The sequence below is a fragment of the Balaenoptera physalus genome (assembly GCF_965194825.1).
Source record: "Balaenoptera physalus genome assembly, chromosome: 2".
NCBI classification, from domain to species: domain Eukaryota; kingdom Metazoa; phylum Chordata; class Mammalia; order Artiodactyla; family Balaenopteridae; genus Balaenoptera; species Balaenoptera physalus.
In genome coordinates, this window is record NC_138883.1 from 39,098,407 (window position 1) to 39,125,246 (window position 26,840).

Genomic DNA, 26,840 nt, shown 5'->3' on the forward strand with positions numbered 1-26,840 from the left:
CAACTAGAGAAAACCTGCACTCAGCAATGAAGACCCAACACAGCCAAAAATAAATAAATAAATAAATAAATAAATAAATAAATTTAAAAAAGAAGGAAATGATGACAGAGGACATAAGTGCCTTTGAAAAATAATTTACACATGGAGAAGGTATCTCAAACTTAATATTTCCAAAACTGAAATCTTAATTCCCCCCAGTCCCTGAACCTGTTACTTTCAGATCCATCTTATTCTTAGTAAATGGCAACTCTGTTCTTCTGATTGCTTAGGCCAAAGTCTTGCCATCATCTTTGACTACTTTTTCACACTTCTAATCCATCAGCAAATCTAGGCAGCTTTGTTTTCTCACTATCTTTACCTGCTTACATCCTATCCAAGTCATCATCATCTCTCACTTGCATTATTGCAAGAGCCCCTAGCTAGTCTCTCTGCTCACACACCTGTGTGTATTTTTCTGGTGGCTTCCAAATTATTAATTTCAAATTGTGAACTGAATTGTGTTACTCCTCTGCTTAAAATTCTGCAGTGTCTTCCATATCACTCATATTAAGACATAGTCTTTACTTTGACCTTCATGGGACTTTATGCCTTAACCAAATATTATAAGGACAACCACCCTTCCTTTTTCTCTACTCCATCTACAATGACCTCCATATTTTCTTCAAATATGTAAAGCATATTCCTGCCTTCAGATCTTTGACCACTGTAACTCACTCTTCCTGGAGTGCCTCCCCTGAGATGGGTGACTCACTCCATTATTTCCTCCAGATCTTGCCTCAAATGTCACCTTATCAGAGGATCTTCCCTGACCATCTAATATGAAAGCACAGTCTCCAACACAGTCCCCACCATCTCCCTTAATTATTTTCTTATATTTTTCTTCATAGTACATATTACTGTCTGACATGCTTCTTGCACTGGGTTATTCCAAGAGAACAGGGATGTTGTTTGCAGAGACATGCCTAGTACCGGCACACAGTGGATACTCAATAGGTATATGTTAGGTGAATAAATGAGTGAGTGAAACTCTGTAGTTATGGACATTTCTTATTTAGGACATTAAACAACGTAGCTGATTTAAAGTGAGCACTGATTACCAGGTAACTTTTCAGATTGAACGTAGAAGCATTTTTCTGAGGCTCTCTCAAGTATGCTTGTAAGATATCAGTTAGTTAAGCCTTATATGTATATGTCTTTTTTTTTTTATTGGAACATCATAGGATATAAATCAATTCACAGAATCATCATACATAAGGACTTTCTTCTCATAATTTTAAGGAAAGGAAAAATCTTCCTTCAGCTGAATAAAGTTTGAACTTTAAGTTTCCAGGGGGTGAAAAAGATATTATTTACAGCTATCTTCTAATGTTTTGATTAGAGCAAAATGGTCCAATTCCTTCCAAAAGCGTTATTCACCTGGACACATGATGACAGTATTTCAATGACACAAAAATCATACATTTTCCTCATTCAGTTTCAAGCAGAAAATGAAGTTTCACTTTTTCAGAAAAAACAGCCCCATAAACTGGATTCCATTCCTTTTATTTCCAAAAATATTCTTTCAATTTAGGTCTTACAGTTTATGAAACATTAAGTTTAAATGTTTTTTTATTATTTTTTGGTTAATGAAAATCTTCCTCCTCAATTTTAGCAATAGAATTTTTTACCAAGACAATATTTTAACAACTGTTCTCTGGACCAGGAATTATATGGTTTCTTCTGTTGTAATGGGTGATTTTTGCTGCATCTCACATAGAGGTGGTCTCAGTAACTGATTATAAGGGACGACAGGTTCAACTACCTACTTACATACACTTTCACATCTACAGGAGAATTTTCAGAGTAAAAAATATTTTTGCCTTTTATATAAGTATTTATAGATATGTCTACTCTTTTGTAGAAAAATGTATATGGTATATTTCAAAGTCATAGAAGGAAATAATAATATTACAGCATATATATATATATATATATATATATATATATATATAGTTGACTGAGAAGCTGATTAAAATTAAAATTTAGTTCATTGTAAGGAATCATCATAATCTCATAATTATAAGTAAAAGTCACTTTAATATGGAATTATTTTACTTTTAGAAACCCTATTCTTATCTAACATTTAATTTTCTCTCCATCTAAATCTTGTGAGGAAGCTAGCATAAGATATCATTATTCCTATCTTACTGATAAAAAAACATGTTCAGCTAGGAAAAGTGATTCTCCCAAGGCTTCATAATTCGTCCCTACTCTTTACAAATGATTATGGAACATGTTTTTCTGGTATGTAATATGCAGAAGGAGTAAGCAAAGGGAAGATGAGAACATAACAGTAGATGTCAGCATCTCTTTTTTTATTAATTTTTATTTTATTTGGAGAACAGTTGATTTACAATGTTGTGTTAGTTTCAGGTGTACAGCAAAGTGATTCAGTTATATATGTACGTGTATCTATTCTTTTTCAAATTCTTCTCCCATTTAGGTTGTTACATAATATTGAACAGAGTTCCCTATGCTGTACAGTAGGTCCTTGTTGGTTATCCATTTTATTTTATTTTATTTTACTTTATTTTATTTATTTTATTTTATTTTTTAACATCTTTATTGGAGTATAATTGCTTTACAATGGTGTGTTAGTTTCTCCTTTATAACAAAGTGAATGAGCTATACATATAAATATATCCTCATATCTCCTCCCTCTTGCATCTCCCTCCCTCCCCCCCCATCCCACCCCTCTAGGTGGACAAAAAGCACAGAGTTGGTCTCCCTGTGCTATGCAGCTGCTTCCTACTAACTATCTATTTTACATTTGGTAGTGTATATATGTCCATGCCACTCTCTCACTTCGTCCCAGGTTATGCTTCCCCCTCCTCGTGTCCCAAAGTCCATTCTCTACATCTGCATCTTTATTCCTGTCCTGCCCCGAGGTTCTTCAGAATGATTTTTTTTTTTGATTCCATATATATGTGTTAGAATACGGTATTTGTTTCTCTCTTTCTGACTTATTTCACTCTTTATGACAGTCTTTAGTTCCACCCACCTCACTACAAATAACTCAATTTCATTTCTTTTTATGGCTGAGTAATATTCCATTGTATATATGTGCCACATCTTCTTTATCCATGCATCTGTCGACGGACACTTAGGTTGCTACCATATCCTGGCTATTGTAAATAGAGCTGCAATGAACATTGTGATACATGATGCTTTTAAATTATGGTTTTCTCAGGTTATATGCCCAATAGTGGGATTGCTGGGTAATATGGTAGTTCTATTTTTAGTTTTTTAAGGAACCGCCATACTGTTCTCCATAGTGGCTGTATCAGTTTACATTCCCACCAGCAGTGCAAGAAGGTTCCCTTTTCTCCACACCCTCTCCAGCATTTGTTGTTTGTAGATTTTTTTATGATGGTCATGATGACCAGTGTGAGATGACACCTCAATGTAGTTTTGATTTGCATTTCTCTAATGATTAGTGATGTTGAGCATCCTTTTATGTGTTTGTTGGCAATCTGTATATCTTCTTTGGAGAAATGTCTCTTTAGATCTTCTGTCCATTTTTGAATTTGGTTGTTTGTTTTTTTGATATTGAGCTGCATGAGCTGATTATATATTTTGGAGATTAATGCTTTGTCAGTTGCTTCATTTGCAAATATTTTCTCCAACTCTGAGCATTGCTTTTCACCTTCTTTAGGGTTTCCTTTGCTGTGCAAAAGCTTTTAAGTTTCATTAGGTCTCATTTGTTTATTTTTCTTTTTATTTCTGTTTCTCTGGGAGGTAGGTCAGAAAGGATATTGCTGTGATTTTTGTCACAGAGTGTTCTGCCTATGTTTTCTTCTAAGAGTTTTATAGTGTCTGACTTTACATTTAGGTCTTTAATCCATTTTGAGTTGTTTTTGTGTAGAGTGTTAGGGAGTGTTCTAATTTCATTCTTTTACATGTAGTTGTCCAGTTTTCCCAGCACCAATTATTGAAGAGGCTGTCTTTGACCCATTGTATATTCTTGCCTCCTTTATCAAAGACATGGTGACCATATGTGTGTGGGTTTATCTCTGGGTTTCTATCTTGTTCCATTTATCTATATTTCTGTTTTTGTGCCAGTACCATACTGTCTTGATTACTGTGGCTTTGTAGTATAGTCTGATGTCCAAGAGCCAGATTCCTCCAGCTCCGTTTTTCTTTCTCAAGATTGCTTTGGCTATTCGGGATCTTTTGTGTTTCCATACAAATTGTGAATTTTTTTATTCTTGTTCTGTGAAAAATGCAATTGGTAGTTTGATAGGGATTGCATTGAATCTGTGGATTGCTTTGGGTGGTATAGTAATTTTCACAATGTTGATTCTTCCAATCCAAAAACATGGTATATTGTTCCATCAGTTTGTATCATCTTTAATTTCTTTCATCAGTGTCTTATAGTTTTCTGAGTACAGGTCTTTTGTCTCCTTAGGTAGGTTTATTCCTAAGTATTTTATTCTTTTTGTTGCAGTGGTAAATGGGAGTGTTTCCTTAATTTCTCTTTCAGATTTTTCATCATTAGTGTATAGGAATGCAAGAGATTTCTGTGCATTACCTGCTACTCTACCAAATTCATTGATTGGCTCTAGTATTTTTCTGGTAGCATCTTTAGGATTCTCTACATATAGTATCTGCAAACAGTGACAGTTTTACTTCTTCTTTTCTGATTTGGATTCCTTTTATTTCTTTTTCTTCTCTGATTGCTGTGCCTAAAACCTCCAAAACTATGTTGAATAATAATGATGAGAGTGGGCAACCTTGTCTTGTTACTGATCTTAGTTGAAATGGTTTCAGTTTTTCACTATTGAAAACGATGTTGGCTGTGGATTTCTCACATATGGCTTTTATTATGTTGAGGTAAATTCCCTCTATGGCTACATTCTGGAGGGCTTTTATCATAAATGGGTGTTGAATTATGTCGAAAGCTCTTTCGGCATCTATTGAGATGATCATATGCTTTTTCTCCTTCAATATGTTAATGTGGTTTATCACATTGATTGATTTCCATATATTGAAGAATCTTTGCATTCCTGGGATAAACCCCACTTGATCATGGTGTATGATCCTTTTAATGTGCTGATGGATTCTGCTTGCTAGTATTTTGGTGAGGATTTTTGCAACTATGTTCATCAGTGATATTGGCCTGTAGTTTTCTTTCTTTGTGACATCTTTGTCTGGTTTTGGTATCAGGGTGATGGTGGCCTCGTAGAATGGGTTTAGGAGTGTTCCACCCTCTGCTATATTTTGGAAGAGTTTGAGAAGGATAGGTATTAGCTCTTCTCTAAATGTTTGATAGAATTCACCTGTGATGCCATCTGGTCCTGGACTTTTGTTTGTTGGAAGATTTTTAATCACAGTTTCAATTTCAGAGCTTGTGATTTGTCTGTTTATATATTTTATTTCTTCCTGCTTCCTTCTCAGAAGGTTGTGTTTTTCTAAGAATTTGTCCATTTCTTCCAGGTTGTCCATTATATTGGCATATAGTTGCTTGCAGTAATCTCTCATGATCCTTTTTATTTCTGCAGTGTCAGTCCTTACTTCTTTTTCATTTCAGTACTATTCATTAGAGTTTTCTCCCTTTTTTTCTTGATGAATCTGGCTAGTGGTTTATCAATTTTGTTTATCTTCTCAAAGAACCAGCTTTGAGTTTTATTGATCTTAGCTACTGTGTCCTTCATTTCTTATTCATTTATTTCTGATCTGATCTTTATGATTTCTTTCCTTCTGCTAACTTTGGGGATTTTTTGTTCTTCTTTCTCTAATTGCTTTAGGTGTAAGGTTAGGTTGTATATTTGAGATGTTTCTTTTTCCTTAAGGTAGGATTGTATTGCTATAAACTTCCCTCTTAGAACTGCTTTTGCTGAATCCCATAGATTATGGATCATCGTGTTTTCATTGTCATTTGCTTCTAGGTGTTTTTTAATTTTTTCTTTGATTCCTTCAGTGATCTCTTGGTTATTTAGTAACATATTGTTTAGCCTCCATGTGTTTGTATTTTTTACAGATTTTTTCCTGTAATTGATATATAGTCTAAAGCGTTGTTGTCAGAAAAGATATTTGATACGATTTCCTTTTTCTTACCTTTACCAAGGCTTGATTTGTGACCCCAGATATGATCTATCCTGGAGAATGTTCCATGAGCACTTGAGAAGTGTATTCTGTTGTTTTTGGATGGAATGTCCTATAAATATCAATTAGGTCCATCTTTTTTAATGTCTCATTTAAAACTTGTGTTTCCTTATTTATTTTCATTTTGGATGATCTGTCCATTGGTGAAAGTGGGGTGTTAAAATCCCCTACTATTGTTGTGTTACTATCGCTTTCCCCTTTTATGGCTGTTAGCATTTGCCTTAGGTATTGAGATGCTCCTATGTTGGGTGCATAAATATTTACAATTGTTATATCTTCTTCTTGGATTGATCACTTTGTCATTATGTAGTGTCCTTCTTTGTCTCTTGTAATAGTCTTTATTTTAAAGTCTACTTTGTCTGATATGAGAATTGCTACTCCAGCTTTCTTTTGATTTCCATTTGCATGGAATATCTTTTTCCATTCCCTTACCTTCAGTCTGTATGTGTCCCTAGGTCTGAAGTGTGTCTCTTGTAGGCAGTATATATACGGGTCTTGTTTTTGTATCCATTCAGCAAGTCTATATCTTTCGGCTGGAGCATTAATCCATTTACATTTATGGTAATTATCGATATGTATATTCTTATTACCATTTTCTTAATTGTTTTGGGTTTGTTTTTTTAGGTATTTTCCTTCCCTTGTGTCTCTGCCTAGAGAAGTTTCTTTAGCATTTGTTGTAAAGCTGGTTTGGTGGTGCTGAATTCTCTTAACTTTTGCTTGTCTGTAACAGTTTTAATTTCTCCATCGAATTTGAATGAGATCCTTGCTGGGTAGAGTAATCTTGGTTGTAGGTTTTTCCCTTTCATCATTTTAAATATGTCCTGCCATTCCCTTTGGGCTTGCAGAGTTTCTACTGAAAGATCAGCTGTTAACCTTATGGGGATTCCCTTGTATGTTATTTGTTGCTTTGCCCTTGCTGCTTTTAATATTTTTTCTTTGTATTTAATTTTTGATAGTTTGATTATATGTGTCTTGGCATGTTTCTCCTTAGATTTATTCTGTAAGGGACTCTCCATGCTTCCTGGACTTGAATGACTATTTCCTTTCTCATATTTGGGAAGTTTTCAACTACAATCTCTTAAAATATTTTCCCAGTTCCTTTTTTATTCTCTTCTTCTTCTGGGACCCCTATAATGCGAATGTTGTTGAATTTAATATTGTCCCAGAGGTCTCTGAGAATGTCCTCAGTTCTTTTCTTTCCTTTTTTTTTTTATTCTTCTCTATTGTCGTTATTTCCACGATTTTATCTTCCAGGTCACTTCTCTGTTTTTCTGCCTCAGTTATTCTGCTATTAATTCCTTCTAGAGAATTTTTAATTTCATTTATTGTGTTGTTCATCATTGTTCATTTGCTCTTTAGTTCTTCTAGGTCCTTGTTAAACGTTTTTTGTATTTTCTCCATTCTATTTCCAAGATTTTGGATCATCTTTACTATCATTACTCTGAATTCTTTTTCAGGTAGACTGCCTATTTCCTATTCATTTGTTTGATCTGGTGGGTTTTTACCTTGCTCCTTCATCTGCTTTGTATTTCTCTGTCTTCTCATTTTGCCTAACTTACTGTCTTTGGGGTCTCCTTTTCACAGGCTGCTTGTTCGTAGTTCCCATTGTTTTTGGTGTTTGCCCCCAGTGGGTATGGTTGGTTCTGTGGCTTTTGTAGGCTTCCTGGTGGAGGGGACTGGTGCCTGTGTTCTGGAGGATGAGGCTGGATCTTGTCTTTCTGGTGGGCAGGACTGCATCCGGTGGTGTGTTTTGGGGTGTCTGTGAACTTCTTAAGTTATTAGGCAGCCTCTCTGCTCATGGGTGGGATTGTGTTCCTGTCTTGATAGTTGTTTGGCATAGGGTGTCCGGCACTGTAGCTTGCTGGTCGTTGAGTGGAGCTGGGTCTTAGCATTGAGATGGATATCTCTGGGAGAGCTTTTGCCATTTGATATAATGTGGTGCTGGGAGGTCTCTGGTGGACAAATGGCCTGAACTCGGCTCTCCCACTTCAGAGGCTCAGGTCTGACATCTGGCCTGAGCACCAAGACCCTGTCAGCCACACGGCTCAGAAGAAAAAGGAGTAAAGAAAAGAAAGAAGGAAAGAAAAATAAAATAAATAAAGTTATTAAAATAAAAAATAAATATTATTAAAAATAAAAGAGTAAAAAAAAAAGAAAGAAAAGGGCAGCAAAACCAAAAAGCAAATCCACCAATGATAACAAGCATTAAAAACTATACCAGAACAAACAAACAAACAAAAAAAAGGAAAGACAGAACCCTTGGACAAGTGGTAAAAGCTATACAGAAAAAAATTACACAAAGAAACATACACATACACATTCATAAAAAGAGAACAAGAAAAAATATATGGGGAGGAACCAAGACGGTGGAGCAGAAGGACGTGCTCTCACTCCCTCTTGTGAAAACACCAGAATCACAACTAGCTGCTGGACAATCATCAACAGGAAGACACTGGAACTCACTGAAAAAGATACCCCACATCCAAAGACAAAGGAGAAGCCACAATGAGATGGTAGGAAGGGCATGATCACATTAAAATCAAATCCCATAACTGGTGGGTGGGTGACTCACAGACTGGAGAACACCACAGAAGTCCACCCACTGGAGTGAAGGTTCTGAGCCCCATGTCAGGCTTCCTAAACCGCGGGTGTGGCAACGGGAGGAGGAATTCCTAGAGAATCAGACTTTGAAGCCTAGTGGGAATTGATTGCAGGAATTCAATAGTACTGGGAGAAACAGAGACTCCACTCTTGGAGGGCACAAACAAAGTAGTGTGCGCATCGGGACCCAAGGGAAGGAGCAGTGATCCCAGGGGAGACTGAAGCATACCTACCTGCTAGTGTTGGAGGGTCTCCTGCAGAGGCGGGGTGGGGGGCGCTGTGGCTCACCTTGAGGACAAGGAAACTGGCAGCAGAAGTTCTGGGAAGTACTCCTTGGTGTGAGCCCTCCCAGAGTCTGTCATTAGCCCCACCAAAGAGCCCAGGTAGGCTCCAGTGTTGAGTTGCCTCAGGCCAAACAACCAACAGGGAGGGAATCCAGCCCCACCCATCAACAGTCAAGTGGATTAAAGTTTTACTGAGCTCTGCCCACCAGAGAAACAGTAAGCTCTACCCACCACCAGTCCCTCCCATCAAGCCTCTCAGATAGCCTTATCCACCACAGGTCAGACAGCAGAAGCAAGAAGAACTACAGTCCTGCAGCCTGTGGAACAAAAACCACATTCACAGAAAGATAGACAAGATGAAAAGGCAGAGGACTATGTACCAGATGAAGGAACAAAATAAAACCTCAGAAAAACAACTAAATGAAGTGGAGATAGGCAACCTTCCAGAAAAAGAATACAGAATAATGATAGTGAAGATGATCCAGGACCTCGGAAAAAGAATGGAGGCAAAGATCGAGAAAATGCAATAAATGTTTAACAAACACCTAGAAGAATTAAAGAACAAACAAACAGAGATGAACAATACAATAACTGAAATGAAAACTACACTAGAAGGAATCAATAGCAGAATAACTGAGGCAGAAGAACAGATAAGTGACTTGGAAGACAGAATGGTGGAATTCACTGCTGCGGAATAGAATAAAGAAAAAAGAATGAAAAGAAATGAAGACAGCCTATGAGACCTCTGGAACAACATTAAACGCAACATCATTCACATTACAGGGGTACCAGAAGGAGAAGAGAGAGAGAAAGGACCAGAGAAAATATTTGAAGAGATTACAGTCGAAAACTTCCTTAACATGGGAAAAGAAGGAGCCACCCAAGTCCAGGAAGCACAGCGAGTCCCATACAGGATAAACCCAAGGAGTAACACGCTGAGACACATAGTAATCAAATTGGCAAAAATAAAAGACAAAGAAAAATCATTGAAAGCAGCAAGGGAAAAATGACAAATAACATACAAGGGAACTCCCATAAGGTCAACACCTGATTTCTCAGCAGAAACTCTACAAGCCAGAGGGAGTGGCATGATATACTTAAAGTGATGAAAGGGAAGAACCTACAACCAAGATTACTCTACCTGGCAAGGATCTCATTCAGATTCGGTGGAGAAATCAAAAGCTTTACAGACAAGCAAAAGCTAAGAGAATTCAGAACCACCAAACCAGCTCTACAACAAATGCTAAAGGAACTTCTCTAAGTGGGAAACACAAGAGAAGAAAACAACAAACCCAAAACAATTAAGAAAATGGTAATAAGAACATACATATTGATAATTACCTTAAACGTGAATGGATTAAATGCTCCAACCGAAAGACACAGGCTTGCTGAATGGATACAAAAACAAAACCCATCTATATGCTATGTACAAGAGACCCACTTCAGACCTAGGGACACATACAGACTGAAAGTGAGGGGATGGAAAAAGATATTCCATGCAAATGGAAATCAAAAGAAAGCTGGAGTAGCTATACACATATCAGATAAAATAGACTTTAAAATAAAAAATGTTAAAGAGACAAGGAAGGACACTACATAATGATCAAGGGATCAATACAAGAAGAAGATATAACAATTATAAATATATATGCACCCAACATAGGAGCACCTCAATACATAAGGCAACAGGTAACAGCTATAAAAGAGGAAATTGACAGTAACACAATAATAGTGGGGGACTTTAACACCTCACTTACACCAATGGACAGATCATCCAAAATGAAAATAAATAAGGAAACACAAGCTTTAAATGACACAATAGACCAGATAGATTTAATTGATATTTATAGGACATTCCATCCAAAAACAGCAGATTACACTTTCTTCTCAAGTGTGCATGGAACATTCTCCAGGATAGATCACATCTTGGGTCACAAATCAAGCCTCAGTAAATTTAAGAAAATTGAAATCATATCGAGCATCTTTTCTGACCAAAACGCTATGTGATTAGAAATGAATTACAGGGAAAATAACATAAAAATCACAAACACATGGAAGCTAAACAATACGTTACTAAATAACCAAGAGATCACTGAAGAAATCAAAGAGGAAATCAAAAAATACCTAGAGACAAATGACAGTGAAAACACGATGATCCAAAACGTATGGGATGCAGCAAAAGCAGTTCTAAGAGGGAAGTTGATAGCAATACAAGCCTACCTCAAGGAACAAGAAAAATCTCAAGTAAACAATCTAACCTTACACCTAAAGGAACTAGAGAAAGAAGAACAAACGAAACCCAAAATTAGCAGAAGGAAAGAAATCATAAAGACCAGAGCAGAAATAAATAAAATAGAAAGAAAAAACGATAGCAAAGATCAATAAAACTAAACGCTGGTTCTTTGGGAAAATAAACAAAATTGATAAACCATTACCCAGACTCATCAAGAAAAAAAGGGAGTGGACTCAAATCAATAAAATGAGAAATGAAAAAGAAGAAGTTACAACAGACACCGCAGTAATACAAAGCATCCTAAGAGACTACCACAAGCAACTCTATGCCAGTAAAATGGACAACCTGGAAGAAATGGACAAATTCTTAGAAAGGTATAACCTTCCAAGACTGAACCAGAAAAAAATAGAAAATATCAACAGACCAATCACAAGTAATGAAATTGAAACTGTGATTAAAAATCTTCCAACAAACAAAAGTCCAGGACCAGATGGATTGACAGGTGAATTCTATCAAACATTTAGAGAAGAGCTAACACCATCCTTCTCAAGCTCTTCCAAAAAATTGTGGAGGAAAGAACACTCCCAAACTCATTCTATGAGACCACCATCACCCTGATACCAAAAGCAGACAAAGATACTACAAAAAAAGAAAATTACAGACAAATATCACTGATTAATATAGATGCAAAAATCCTTAACCTAATACTAGCAAACAGAATCCAACAACACATTAAAAGGATCATACACCACGATCAAGTGGGATTTATCCCAGGGATGCAAGGATTCTTCAATATACGCAAATCAATCAATGTGATACACCATATTAACAAATTGAAGAAGAAAAACCATATGATCATCTCAATAGATGCAGAAAAAGCTTTTGACAAAATTCAACACCCATTTATGATAAAAACTCTCCAGAAAGTGGGCATGGAGGGAGCCTACCTCAACATAATAAAGGCCATATACGACAAACCCACAGCAAACATCATTCTCAATGGTGAAAAACTGAAAGCATTTCTTCTAAGATCAGGAATGAGACAAGGATGTCCACTCTCACCACTATTATTCAGCATAGTTTTGGAAGTCCTGGCCACAGCAATCAGAGAAGAAAAAGAAATAAAAGGAATACAAATTGGAAAAGAAGAAGTAAAACTGTCACTGTTTGCTGATGACATGATACTATACATAGAGAATCCTAAAAATGCCACCAGAAAACTAATAGAGCTAATCAATGAATTTGGTAAAGTTACAGGATACAAAATTAATGCACAGAAATCTCTTGCATTCCTATATACTAATAATGAAAAATCTGGAAGAGAAATTATGGAAAACTCCCATTTACCATTGCAACAAAAAGAATAAAATATCTAGGAATAAACCTACCTAGGGAGACAAAAGACCTGTATGCAGAAAACTATGAGACACTGATGAAAGAAACTAAAGATGATACCAACAGACGGAGAGATAGACCATGTTTTTGGATAGGAAGAACCAATATTGTGAAAATGACTATACTACCCAAAGCAGCCTACAGTTTCAATGCAATCCCTATCAAATTACCAAAGGCATTTTTTAAGGAACTAGGACAACTCATCTTAAAATTTGTATGGAGACACAAAAGACCCTGAATAGCTAAAGCAGTCTTGAATGAAAAAACGGAGTTGGAGGAATCAGACTTCCTGACTTCAGAATATACTACAAAGCTACAGTAATCAAGACAATATGGTACTGGCACAAAAACAGAAACATAGATCAATGGAACAAGATAGAAAGTCCAGAGATAAACCCACGCACCTATGGTCAACTAATCTATGACAAAGGAGGCAAAGATATACAATGGAGAAAAGACAGTCTCTTCAATAAGTGGTGCTGGGAAAACTGGACAGCTACATGTAAAAGAATGAAATTAGAACACTCCTTAACACCATACACAAAAATAAACTCTAAATGGATTTGAGACCTAATTGTAAGACTGGACACTATAAAACTCTTAGAGGAAAACATAGGAAGAACACACTTTGACATAAATCACAGCAAGATCTTTTTTGATCCACCTCCTAGAGTAATGGAATTAAAAACAAAAATAAACAAATGGAACCTAATGAAACTTCAAAGCTTTTGCCCAGCAAAGGAAACCATAAACAAGACAAAAAGACAACCCTCAGAATGGGAGAAAATATTTGCAATAAATCAATGGACAAAGGGTTAATCTCCAAAATATATAAACAGCTCATGCAGCTCAATATTAAAGAAACAAACAACCGAATCCAAAAATGGGCAGAAGACCTAAATAGATATTTCTCCAAAGAAGCCATACAGATGGCCACGAAGCACATGAAAAGATGCTCAACATCACTAATTATTAAAGAAATACAAATCAAAACTACAATGAGGTATCACCTCACACCAGTTAGAATGGGCATCATCAGAAAATCTACAAACAACAAATGGTGGAGAGGGTGTGGAGAAAAGGGAACCCTCTTGCACTGTTGGTGAGAATGTAAATTGATACAGCCACTATGGAGAACAATATGGAGGTTCCTTAAAAAACTAAAAATAGAATTACCATATGACCCAGCAATCCCACTACTGGGCATATACCCAGGGAAAACCGTAATTCAAAAAGACACATGCACCTGAATGTTCATTGCAGCACTATTTACAATAGCCAGGTCATGGAAGCAACCTAAATGCCCATCAACAGACGAATGGATAAAGAAGAAGTGGTACATATATACAATGGAATATTACTCAGCCATAAAAAGGAACGAAATTGAGTCATTTTTTGAGACGTGGATGGATCAGGAGACTGTCATACAGAGTGAAGTAAGTCAGAAAGAGAAAAACAAATATCATATATTAACACATGTATGTGGAACCTAGAAGAATGGTACAGATGAACCGGTTTGCAGGGCAGAAGTTTAGACACAGATGTAGAGAACATACATATGGACACCAAGGGGGGAAAACTGCGGTGGAGTGGGGATGGTGGTGTGCTGAATTGGGCGATTGGTATTGACATGTATACACTGATGTGTATAAAATTGATGACTAATAAGAACCTGCAGTATAAAAAACCAAACAAACAAACAAACAAAAAAACTAATACTAAACTTTCGTTGGGTTATTTGTATGGAAATATGTTAATATAAATGTTTCAGACATTACGTGAAATTTCTAAAAATCTTATATGTTCTGGTATAATGTTATAAATCCTAATTCTAGTTATTACTTTAAAATGTATATCTCAGAAATAACTAAATTTCCTTGTCGATTGCATTATTATGAACTTTCATCAAATCTTTAACCGTGGTCATTTTTAAGTCTTTTGTCATTTACAGACAGTTCTGGGTGTACTCTGATGTTTTTGCAAAAAAGTTCCTATAAAAGGGTTTCATCTTCAAGGAATTCATGGAAAAGACTCTGACAAGTACAGGTTTTTGGTAACTGACTATACTGCTGAACCGAATGAATAAGCATTTTCAGAACTCTAATGGAAAACTGATGAATTCATAAAAGTGCTAACAAATGATCAAGATGAAAAAAAAGTTAATTACATGGGACTGAGTAAACTGATGAGGATGATTATAATTTTTGTGACTTTCTGTTTGAATAATGAGAAAAAAATCCCACAAGGACTCAGAGGCAACATATATACAAATTAATTTTCACTGCAAATAAAGGAGCTGTTACAGTGGAGGATTACTGGACTGAATGTCAATATTATGACATAGTATGAGTGTGTTTCGTGTTTGGTAATTGTAATCATTGTTGCTTTTGTTGTGGTCATCCATTTACAAAAAATATATATATATATTTAAAAAAAAGAGGAAGAGAGCAACCAAATCAATAAACAAATCTACCAATGATAGTAAGCTCTAAATACTAAACTAAGATAAACATAAAAACAGAAACAACTTAGATGCAGAAAGCAAACCCCAAGTCTACTGTTGCTCCCAAAGTCTACCATCTTAATTTTGGGATAATTTGTTGTCTATTCACGTATTCCAGAGATGCAGGGTACATCAAGTTGATTGTGGACGTTTAATCCATTGCTCCTGAGGCTGCTGGGAGAGATTTCCATTTCTCTTCTTTGTTCGCACAGCTCCTGGGGTTCAGCTTTGGATTTGGCCCTGCCTCTGTGTGTAGGTCACCTGAGGGCGTCTGTTCTTCACCCAGACAGGACGGGGTTAAAGGAGCAGCTGATTCGGGGGCTCTGGCTCACTCAGGCCGGGGGGAGGGAGAGATACGGAATGCAGGGTGAGCCTGCAGCGGCAGAGGCCGGCATGATATTGCAACAGCCTGAGGCGCCGTGTGTTCTCCTGGGGAAGTTGTCCCTGGATCACGGGAGCCTGGCAGTGGCGGCTGCACAGGCTCCCAGGGTGGGGTGGGGGGAGGTGTGGAGAGTGACCTGTGCTCGCACACAGGCTTCCTGGTGGCGGCAGCAGCAGCCTTATTTCATGCCCACCTCTGGTGTCCACACTGATAGCCGTGGCTCGCGCCCATCTCTGGAGATCATTTAGGTGGTGCTCTGAATCCTCTTCCTCCTGCACCACGAAGCAATGGTCTCTTGCCTCTTAGGCAGTTCCAGGCTTTTTCCCAGACTCCCTCCTGGCTGGCTGTGGCGCACTAGCCCCCTTCAGGCTGTGTTCACGCAGCCAACCCCAGTCCTCTCCCTGGGATCTGACCTCCGAAGCTGGAACCTCAGCTCCCAGCCCCCACCTGCCCCGGCAGGTGAGCAGACAAGCCTCTTGGGCTGGTGAGTGCTGCTCGGCCCTGATCCTCTGTGCGGGAATCTCTCAGCTCTGCCTTCTGCACCCTTGTTGCTGTGCTCTCCTCCGTGGCTCCGAAGCTCCCCCCCCTCCACCCCCCGTTTCCACCAGTGAAGGGGCTTCCTAGTGTGTGGAAACCTTTCCTCCTTCACAGCTCCCTCCCACTGGTGCAGGTACCATCCCTATTCTTCTTTCTCTGTTTTTCCTTTTTTCTTTTGCCCTACCCAGGTACGTGGGGAGTTTCTTGCCTTTCGGGAGGTCTGAAGTCTTCTGCCAGCGTTCAGTAGATGTTCTGTAGGAGTTGTTCCACATGTAGATGTATTTTTGATGTATTTTGGGGGAGGAAGGTGATCTCCACGTCTTTCTCCTCTACCATCTTGAAGCTATCCCTGGTTATCCATTTTAAATATATCAGTATGTACATGTCAATCCCAAACTCCCTAAGTATCCCTGGCCCCCACCCTTCCCCCAGTAACCTTAAGTTCTCTCTGTAAGTCTGTGAATCTGTTTCTGTTTTATAAGTAAGTAGATTTGTATCATTTTTTTTAGATTCCACATATAAGCGTATCATATGATATCCGTCTTTCTCTGTCTGACTTCCTTCACTTGGTATGACAATCTCTAGGTCCATCCATGTTGCTGCAAATGACATCATTTCATTCTTTTTCTCTTTAATAGATTGTAGGACCAGCTGTTCTCAGGCTTCTTTTGTTCATCCTCATCATGATCCTTTGCTTTGATGAAAACAGGGAAAACATTTACAAAACACTCTTGACTTTGCCTCAGCAAGACTTATTGATTTGCATCAGGTAAAAAAACCAAAGGAGAAATGTTGAGATTTGTAACATGAATGTTTGCCTCTCTCTAGTTCCCAGTTCTTTCTCTGGTAAGGAAACAATCCCAATAATGAGACCACTTTTCTCTGCTCCAGACTGTAAATATAGAATCACAAGCTGGTAGCTCATGAGCCTGTGCTAGTCCCCAAATGTGTGTGCTTGATGTGTCAAAGTCCCTAACATTCCATGTTATATTACACACACTGTTCTCCAAACTTGCATTGCTTATGTGGCCCCTGAAGGTATCTGAGTCTGGCCCAGCAGACTCATAAACCTTCATCACTGCTGCTCTCTGTTTTTCATCACTGGGCTGTATATCATCTCTCCCTTACCTTTATTTTACCCATGACTAGAGTTAATGGCAGACTGTTGACTGTACATCTATTAGGAGACTCTATTGCCACACTCTATAAATGTCAGCTAGAATGCCTCCCTCTAGCATTACAGAAAGCTCTTTGTGAACAAAACTTATTTTTAGAAGTGCAACATAGTGATTTTTTTCTAAAAGTAAAGTTTGAATTTCCATTTTATTTAGAAGCCTTAAGGACATTATGGCTGAGGAAATGCATTTTCAGCCAAGAGGCTTGATCATATTGTCCTTACAAGATGACAGTGGGTATTTTGCTAGAGTAAGGAAAAGAAAATTAGACTTGTCATTCTTGCTTAGGTATCTGAGAAGTAAGTGTACAGCATGAATGATGCTGGCTCAGGCTTTTAGACCTGAGCAAAAGAAGCAACAAGACTCCATTTTCAGTACTATCTGGACTTAGCACCTATTCTGGGCAAAACCACTGCTCAAGGTCACAGTCTCAGTCTTTCCACAAACATGTTACAGTATGTAGAGATTTTAGCATCTCTTTTGGATCTATTCATAGTTATCATTTTTCTAATCCATCCAAGTCTCCCCAAATACAAAGTGAATCCTGGGTGAGTCTCCATTGTACCTAGCTTACGTGTCATTAACAACCACTCAAAATAAGCCTTGAACCTGCACTTCACTCTAAACATTGCCTTGATATCAGAGCTGGTCCACTGGAAGAAAACACAGGAGTTTGTTTTCAGAAAGACTGGTTATCAGGCAGGAAAAAATATTCAGGCAAGATTAAGAGAGAGACCCAAGCAGGATTGGCGCCTCAGCGGGCACCCTTATTTATATGCTTAAAAAAAAGAAGAATGTTCCAAAAAGTTTAACAATACACATTTCTTCTCATTGCCATGGTTTGAGTTACTTTCAAAATAAAGATTTTTCTATACAAATGTATGATTTTTACAGTGCAAATTTTAACATTTTTTTCATACTCTCCCATCCCATACTCAGGACTTTACTCAAGTAATACAGAAATATGAAAGAGAGGTTGGCACATGAAGGCTAATATCCAGTATACATACCGCTCCCCATCCCCCATTTTATAGCACACATAGCTTGTTTTAGTTCTTACCTGGTAAATGACGGTGTTCTTAAAGGGATTGTGGCTTTTATTACACTTCAAGGTTCCCATAGGATCATGAGTTTGCAAATGATAATTCTTAGTGCCTGAATATTAGCTCACTAATCATTGCACTGTCCCTGTGAATGTGTCTGAGTTTTATCATTTTGCAAGTGGACATGCTTATTTTGTCTCTCAATTCTGAGAAATAGGATTTTCAATAATAATTTTATTTGGGTCTGTATAGTTAAGACTCTACCTAAAAGACTGTGTTTTAAGTTAGGACTTTATAAAGAGAACATGTTAATTAAGAAAAACTAAATTCATGATAGAATCAACCATGAGCACAGAAATAGAAAATGCCAGCAAATTTCTGGATATGCATATGCGTGTATACTCACACACTAATACATTACAATAAACATGCAGTCTGGGAATTCAGAGATAACCACAAATCTCTCTTCACTGTTGCATCGATGAGTCTCTGCATTGACTCCGTAAGGGAAATTACTTTTTTCCTCATTATCCTTGTTCTGGTATCCATTTATCTTCCACTGTATCCACGGAAGCCCAAATAAGATTCATAACTTCCTTGCATTAGAAAATATATGTCAATTCTAAGATTGGTTAGTTTCTGTTACAAGTGCTTACAGTTTTGACTTTTTAAGGACAAATTCTTTTAAAAGGTCTAACTATTTCTGTTTCTGTTTGAGAATGGGAAGATTTGAACAAGTACAACTTCAGGTTACAAGGCTCTCTTTTACTTGCTGCAAAATGTCTTTTTTCTTTTTTCATGTTATGCATTGGGAGGAATTCATACTCCTCCCTGGTTCTCGACAGGACAGGAAAAACACTGGTTTCAGAGTTCTCAAGAGGAGAGTTACCCCCTTATAAGCATGTTTTTAAGTTATTTGCTTTATAATCATTCCCATCTATTTCTTAATTATTTCTTATATCACCCTCCCCTGACCAAACAGTAGTAGCAGTTGGGATGGAAAACTGTCAGATTTGTACCTCCAGATTGTTTTGCTATTTAACAATTTTGTTACAGGTATCAGAACTTATCTTGCAAGCAGTTTTAGCTTCTAAAAATTTTTAAGGCCAGAGCGTAATTTAAGAGAGATACCAGTCTTGCCTGGGAAATTCCTGGCACTGTCAGAGTAGGGTAATGGCCTGAAAAAACATTTACAAAGATGTTTAGGCACAATATAAATTTTCCTCTTCCTGTCTCTTCCTAATTCTTCCTTCCTTCCTTCCTACTCCCATCATCTTGGAAACTCAGATAACAAGAGACAAGAACAGTTTATGGTACTTCTCTAACCTAAGAGCTTTTACATCCTTTAAGAATTATAACTTTGCCAAGTAAACTACAGCTAGATTACTGAGTCTCCCAGGCCATGAGTTTAAAATCCCAACTCACCCATATTTTATATATTAGAGAGAAGAAACCTGCATTCTTCACTTTTGTCTATACATTTGCACGTCTGTAGCTGATTCCGAGAGAGAATAACTTCAGACCCACAGAGAGGCATTCATTCTGAAATGATTAGCTGGAAACTAAAGGAACAGTATGTCCCTGTGTTATAAGTATAAGGCTATTAGGCTTTAAGGAGAGAATGAAATGTCAGGTCCTTAAGGGAAAATGGAAAAGAGGCATGTGTGATCAGACCACCCATGATGGCAGTTCTCTTGCTCTCTGTATGTTCCCTGCTCAACCAGAGCAGTCCCTGCTTCACCTACACTCTACTCACATGACTGACCTTCCCTCTTAATCATAGGGCTTAATGTAAATGCTATGTACTTGTCCCTAGCCCCAGCTACTGATTGTTCTAATCATTAGACCAGAACTATCTCTACTATAACAGTTTATCAAAGAGACAGAGCGGGACCTGCTCCTCTGCTTGATTTCTCTGGTAACTGATAAGCCAACCTGATATCCATTCCCTCTATAACCTCCCTCTGCCCACAGCGAAGACAGCTGCTGTGTCCTGCCCGTCGTGTGCTGCACATGGTGCGTTGTCGCTCCAGGATCTTGCTTCAGACGCATAAGATTCCCCATCTATTAAACCACTGATGTCTCTTTCACTGTCTCTGGGCTCTTTCTTCGGTCTTGAGGCTGGGCAAATACAGGGCTTGCAGGCCCGTGGAGTGCAGCCCAACAGGGCAGATTCAAATGTTTCCTTTTCTCATTCCATTTTACTATTAATCTTCCCATTTGATTTGAATATGCTTTTGTTTCTCTACAATTACTCATTGTACTTTTTGACTCTCATACTCTCAAACATGGTCCACATAAAACCTTACTCAAAAGGAGCAATGCCTTCCAGGCGGAGCTTATCAAGTAGGGCAGAGTTGCAAGAACCTGTAAGTATTTGTCTGAAAGCAAAATCTGCTTACCTTGCAGGCTGGTCTTTTAAAAGCTTTCTTACTCTGAATTCAGTAGAATTGACATGATCCACCTGTACACCAAGACTAAGGCTGTAGGAGTGCTTTGGTGTCTGTTTCAATTATTTTCCAAAAATTTAACATGTCAGACAAACCCATAATGACACTCACTGTGCATCTCTCCTCCACATCTCAATCATTTGCCACTGAAAAGATTTAAACACACAATGCTCCATGCACATCTATAATTTACATTCCTTGCAGTGAGTCACCTGTTTTCTGTCCTAAAGGCATTTTCTTTGAGCATCACCCTGGCTGTCCATTGAAGTTCCTGTGTTGGAAATAATTCAAGTATTGAGGCAAAATTCACTTCGCTGAAGTGCAAGGTATGCTAAGTATTGACAGAAAAGTTCTGAGTAATAAACGTGAACCTTCAATCACATGCCCACTTAATACATGCTTAACAGAAGAATTGTCAGCGTTCTGGACTTAGCTGGGTGCCTAGTTCTGGACAAGAAGATGTCCCACAACATGAAATGCTAATAACCAGGATAGACTACCTCCCCATAACACAGCTATCTTGATTTATTTTCTTGATTTCATAAAATATGGAGGGTACCACTGACCAAAAATTTCTTGTTGAAATAGAACGTATATCCCACCTCTATGAAAATTAATGCTGTCAAAACAAGGCCAGCCTTCTTAACAATCAGTTTCATAAAGGAGGTGGAGGCATTTGATAAGCCTAGAACTAAATAAAATATTCTCAGTCAGATTCAGAATACATTCTGAGAGATTTACCTCTAAAAGAGTTATCCAGGGTACTGACCCCTCTATTTCTGGGCTTCTGAATTAGTGCACTGGAACCTCTGTGTCTAAATCTGATTTACTGCTTCTTCTTCAGCCTTGCCCTATAATTTTCAACTCTTCTCATTTTAGCTTTTTCTTTGACCTTGTAGTGTAAGCCCTGACAGTTGGGTTTTCTTTCTTTTTTTTTTGTAATGGAAGTGCCTGATTTAAGCTTTGATTGTCCAGGCATGTAGTTCAAAGATGGCTATCTTGAATAAACACATGGCCAGCCACAGGACTAGATGAAGAGCCAGGCCACCCCTCCCCCACTCCCAAGGCTCCTTTGTTTTAGGAATCTTGGCTGATTTCAATAACAACCATTTGGGCCACTTGTTTCACTCTTCCTGTGCTTTAAATTCCCACTCATATGTTTTAAATTTACCAATAAAGAGTGAGCACGTGAAATTCTAGGCCTCAACCCTTGACCCCAATAAAACCAATAAAATTGGAACCCAAAGCCCGAACTCTCTCTCACTCTCTGCCTGCAATCTTGCTGTGTGGTCCCCGGAGTGCTGTGTAATTTCCAGGACTTGTAAGTGATAAACGTTTTTTCTTTTTTTAAAGTTTCCTAATGGTTATAGTGGAGGGCATCTTGCAGTCATAATAAGAACCATGAGGGCCAGTCTAGCCATTGCACTGTTTACTGATAGGCTAGAGACTGAACCCAACACAAAATAGACCTCATCCTTTCATATTTCAGATACTTCAGATAACTTGTAAATCATCCCTCTGCCTTAATGTCTAGCCATCTAGACATCTAGTGTAGCTTACTTATACCTAGTACCAGCAGATACTAAGAGGTTTATTAACTGAGAATACCATCTCTTTTACCTCCCTATACCAACACCCTGCTCCAAAGCCACTATTTTAAGCAACATCTCTGACTCTCCTAGAGGTTAAAGGGGATTAAAAAGGAATCTGAATACCTAAAATACAGGCATATGGTTCATTTATGGTCAGCAATATATCCTTCAACTATCTAAGGAAAATAAGCCACCTGAACTACCCCATAAGTTTTCTAATTCTGTACTTCAAGGAGTAAATCCTTGGTCAGGCTGACAAAAATTTAATTGGACACAAGGATTTATTTAGACTTTAGAGTGGGTTTGTCAGTTTACAAAAATACTCCTAAATAATCCTAAATTCTCGGATTAAAAACACAAACTTCACAATAAGAGTCTTGCACTTTCTCACTTGAATAAAGAGACGTAGATAATGAAATTGTGGCTCTGAGGATTTCTGAGGTACCTTATTGTGTGGAGCTCTCTTGAGTTAGAGAAGAATCATGGAGCTGACCAATGGAGGCCTAGAAGCAATGAGATAATCCTCTAGCTGCGACCTAAAAGCAAATATCCATGCATCTAATGGAACACAGAGATCAGCCAGGACAAGCTTTCACAAGCAAAAAAGGGAGAATAGGACAGGAATCTCAGTATCTGTGTGAGCAAATACATTCCTGAAGTTGAGATCATCAACTGAGTACTAGTTTGCATAGAAAAATATCTTGGTATTTGACACTGGTGAGCATTCAACTCTTTTCAAACTTATTTTGAAGAGTTGTCCTTGTACTTACTTGTACCTTCTGAGAGTAATTTTCAATGTCTAAACAAATGTCTTTTGTGTTTATAATTTAAATCATATTCAGAGTTAAAGCAGGAATAAAGTAGATAGGTACCAACAAAACTTATTGGTGTTGTGAAACCATTGCAGCTGAACATAGTATGAAAGTTAATAATAGTACTAGTGTTACTGTTACTAAAACAATTTGAAAATTGAGTGCTTCGTAAAATGCAGTTGGTTAAACTGTCTTCAAAGTTGTTTGTACCCCTCTAAGTCAAACAGTACAATCAGCATAGCTCTAGAAATGTTTCAACTTGAATAAGTCAGGTGAAATATGAAGACTGTTAACTTACAGTAAGTCCATACATAGATTTAGTTAAAAATTTAATTGACTTCCCTAAGTGCTTAGGTCCACGTATACTGCAAAGATCTTACATTCGATTGATACTGACTTTAAAAAAAGATGGATGGAAATCACCTTTCTGCACACCCATATATCATTTCAACCTCATTAAGAGTTTCTTCTTTTATCTATCCAGGGATAAAGGCTTAGCAATATTATAAGGGATTGTTTTGAAAAAACTTTTCATTTTAGCCAGATACCTTACTGTGGAACAGGCATTAGAGTCAAGTAACACATTGCTTATTGCTTCCTGGACTATCAGCTTTCTTGCAAAACAATGTGTTGCATGCACTGTTGGTTTCTCTTATTAGAGTATGTGTCATCTAAGGGAGGAGAGACAGGGTGACACTCTTACAGAAATAGTCCTGATTAGGGGTTGCTGTTCAGTTTAACGACGTTTCCAAATTAAGTGTGATAATGACTGATACAGTGCAGTATAACATGTAGCTCTTAAATACTAAGGGAACTCAGAAGTTTGTTTCAATTGAGTAACGTAACAATATTCACTTTTCTAATCCTTTGCAGACTGTAATGTGGAGGGTGTTACATTTAACAACCCTCCTTATGATCTGAAAGAGAAAAATGTCTAACTTAAGTACTTCAAATGATTTGTGTTTCTGTTTTGCTCTATAACAGCTTTAGAGTATCATTTTCACAGTTTTCTCATGAGATTAGAGACTACACAGCACAGATGTTTTCTCTTTCAAATACTCATCAAGTAAACACATGTACCTGGCACCACACTGTTTTTCCTCCCATTCCACTTCACCAGTTGAAGGTCCATTTGATACGAATTGTGAAACTAAATTATCAGGTGGGACAAATTACAAAACACAGCAAGCAATTACAAGAGACTTCTAGGAACAAGTGGTCAAATGCTTCATTCCATCCTAAGAATTTTTGGTGTGCTTTGCAGCGAGTGGCTAACTTGAAGGATAGATGACCTTTCTTGGATTGATACACACATGTACTCACTGAAAAAAAAATCTTTATGTTGTTCAGAATAGGGCAACCTGTAATCACACACTTTAATGAGATTAAAAGATTGCTTTTCTAACATTTCCACTGTCTTTATTATTTTCTTCTCTTGTTTTGACAATCTCTTAAATATTAATGTTTACTAGACCATCGTCTCTCATGAAACATTGGCTAGTTGATCTACTTTACCCTCAGAATTTCAAATTACTGAATCTCTAAAATCTTTTACTTCAAATTCAACTTACACCTTTAATTTCAAACTATCTGTTGAACACGTGGGTATTCCCTAGCCATTGTAACCATGAGAATAAAGCAATCTAAAACTTAGAGTGGAAAACTTCAATTCTGAGTCATTCCAGTGGTCTAGAGAGAGATGATCAGCACCAGAACCAGGGTAATAGAAGTAAGAATGCAAAAGAGGATATGGGTGAAGAAAAAATTCATAAGATTGAAATCTTATGACTTCAAAGACTCTTAGATATGGAAGAAATGGAGAGGAAGAGGAATGTGCCTGTGATGATCACAGATTTCTGACTTGGCAGCCTGAATGGGTATAGGGAATATGGGGAGAAAAGATACAAGAGGACAGGACAGATAATAAGACCGTTTCTGGAACTGGGGACTGAGATAACTTCAAGATATACAGGTGAAGATATCTGTTAAGGAACAGAATATAGGGGCCTGAAATCCAGGAGAGAATTCTGGGCTTGAGCTGAAATCATGGACATGGAATATAATACCCTGAAAGAACATGTAGAAAGAGAGGAAAAGATGATGAATAAAAATCCAACACAGAATTTCTTGTCTTACTATACCTTCATAGTAATCACCTAATTGATTTTAAAATGTTGTAATTGTCTATATTTTTCAAAAAATCACAAATTATAAACATATGATTAAGAAAATGAATAAAAATTTAGCCTTTTCAAGTATTGTAATATTTACAATAGGTAATAAAATTATATATATAATATATAGAGAGTGTATATATGTATATCAGAATTAGATACGGCATCTCTTTTACCAATCTTTTATAGTCATATTCAACAATTTTTAAAGAGAAGTGAAGTGATACATTTACATACAGTAGTTTAAAATGCTAAAAAATGTTTGGTAGGCAGTAATTAGATCAGAATTATCTGGTTTGGAATTTTACAGGCCACTAAAGTTAACATTCCCCTTATATCTAGGGATTCAGATGAATCATCAATATCAGCAGAGGCAAAAGCAGCAAACTAATTTAGGCATCTTTGCGGTAGGCAGTATTACTATCAGCATACTCACTCATGCCATCTGCAATAAGGAAAGGACATTAGTTAAGTTAAATGCAAAGGGAATGTCCAGAAGGTTTGAATACTTTTTTGTTCAGGTATGTAATAGATGGTCTTTTAATGCTAAGCTTCTGAAATGGTAAAAAGATGTTAGTGTCCCCATAGCATTGGCTTCATTCTCTCTATAAAATTGTTAAGAAGAGCTCTGTCATCTCTCGTAGCACCTCAGTGCCTTTGGATAAATTGGCCCACTCAGGGCAATGGAAATTGTTAGCATTTTCCTCATAGCCATAGATGTACATGTTGCCCACTTTGCTTTGAGAATTATCTTCTATGGTTGAAAAGAAAATTAAAAACCACAATAATTTTGTTTAGGGTAGATATAAGAATACATCTGGGATTATTAATACCAAGTTTGATGTACTTTGCACAATAAAGATTTGACATTACTTTTGAAGTCATAGAATTTGCAGATATTCTAGGCAGCTTACTTCAATGTTTTGTCTCTTCCAATCTGTAGATTTAGAACCCCACTTGCTTTATCTACTACCACATGAGTAAATTTGATCCCTTCTTCTTATTTACTACTCTTTATATATATATATATATATATATATATATATATATATATATATATATATATATCTGATACTGTAAGTAGCATACATATTAGAAGCAATGTTTCCTTGGCAGTTTACACCCTCTAGACCATAAACAGATTGGACAAGGGACTATGTCTTTCTCTTCTTACTTCCCCAGAATATAGAACATAGCATACAGTAGGTGGTAAATATGTGTTTGTTGAAATGAAAAATGAAATGCATACTCTTATTTTGGAAGTATAAAACTGAAAATGAAAGTATTCTGGAATGAAATGTATATTATGGGAAGCTTAAGCAAGATAACATCTGAGAAAAATGAAGCAGATAGAAAATAATACATTTTCAAAGCACAGAAAAATATAAGCTAATTCTGAAATATATTACTGTTTATATCAGTTTCATTTGAATAAGTTGTTTTAGAGAGGTGAAAAGGAATTTTAAAATATATTAGTGTTATATTTTCTACTCTTTTTGGTCTTGAATTTTTCAG

General features: G+C 37.2%; 1 long non-coding RNA gene across 2 annotated transcripts in view; it reads left to right on the forward strand.

The window, feature by feature from the left end:
* LOC309655388 overlaps positions 1-26,840 on the forward strand; it is a 391,996-nt gene that overhangs the window by 90,117 nt on the left and 275,039 nt on the right. Inside the window, exon 1 of one of the 2 annotated variants that reach the window (XR_014260801.1) lies at positions 15,542-15,581. The exons of the other annotated variant lie outside the window; for it this stretch is intronic. This is a non-coding gene — a long non-coding RNA (uncharacterized lncRNA). Of the gene's footprint in view, positions 1-15,541; positions 15,582-26,840 lie in introns of those variants that run through there. 2 annotated transcript variants of the gene reach the window in all.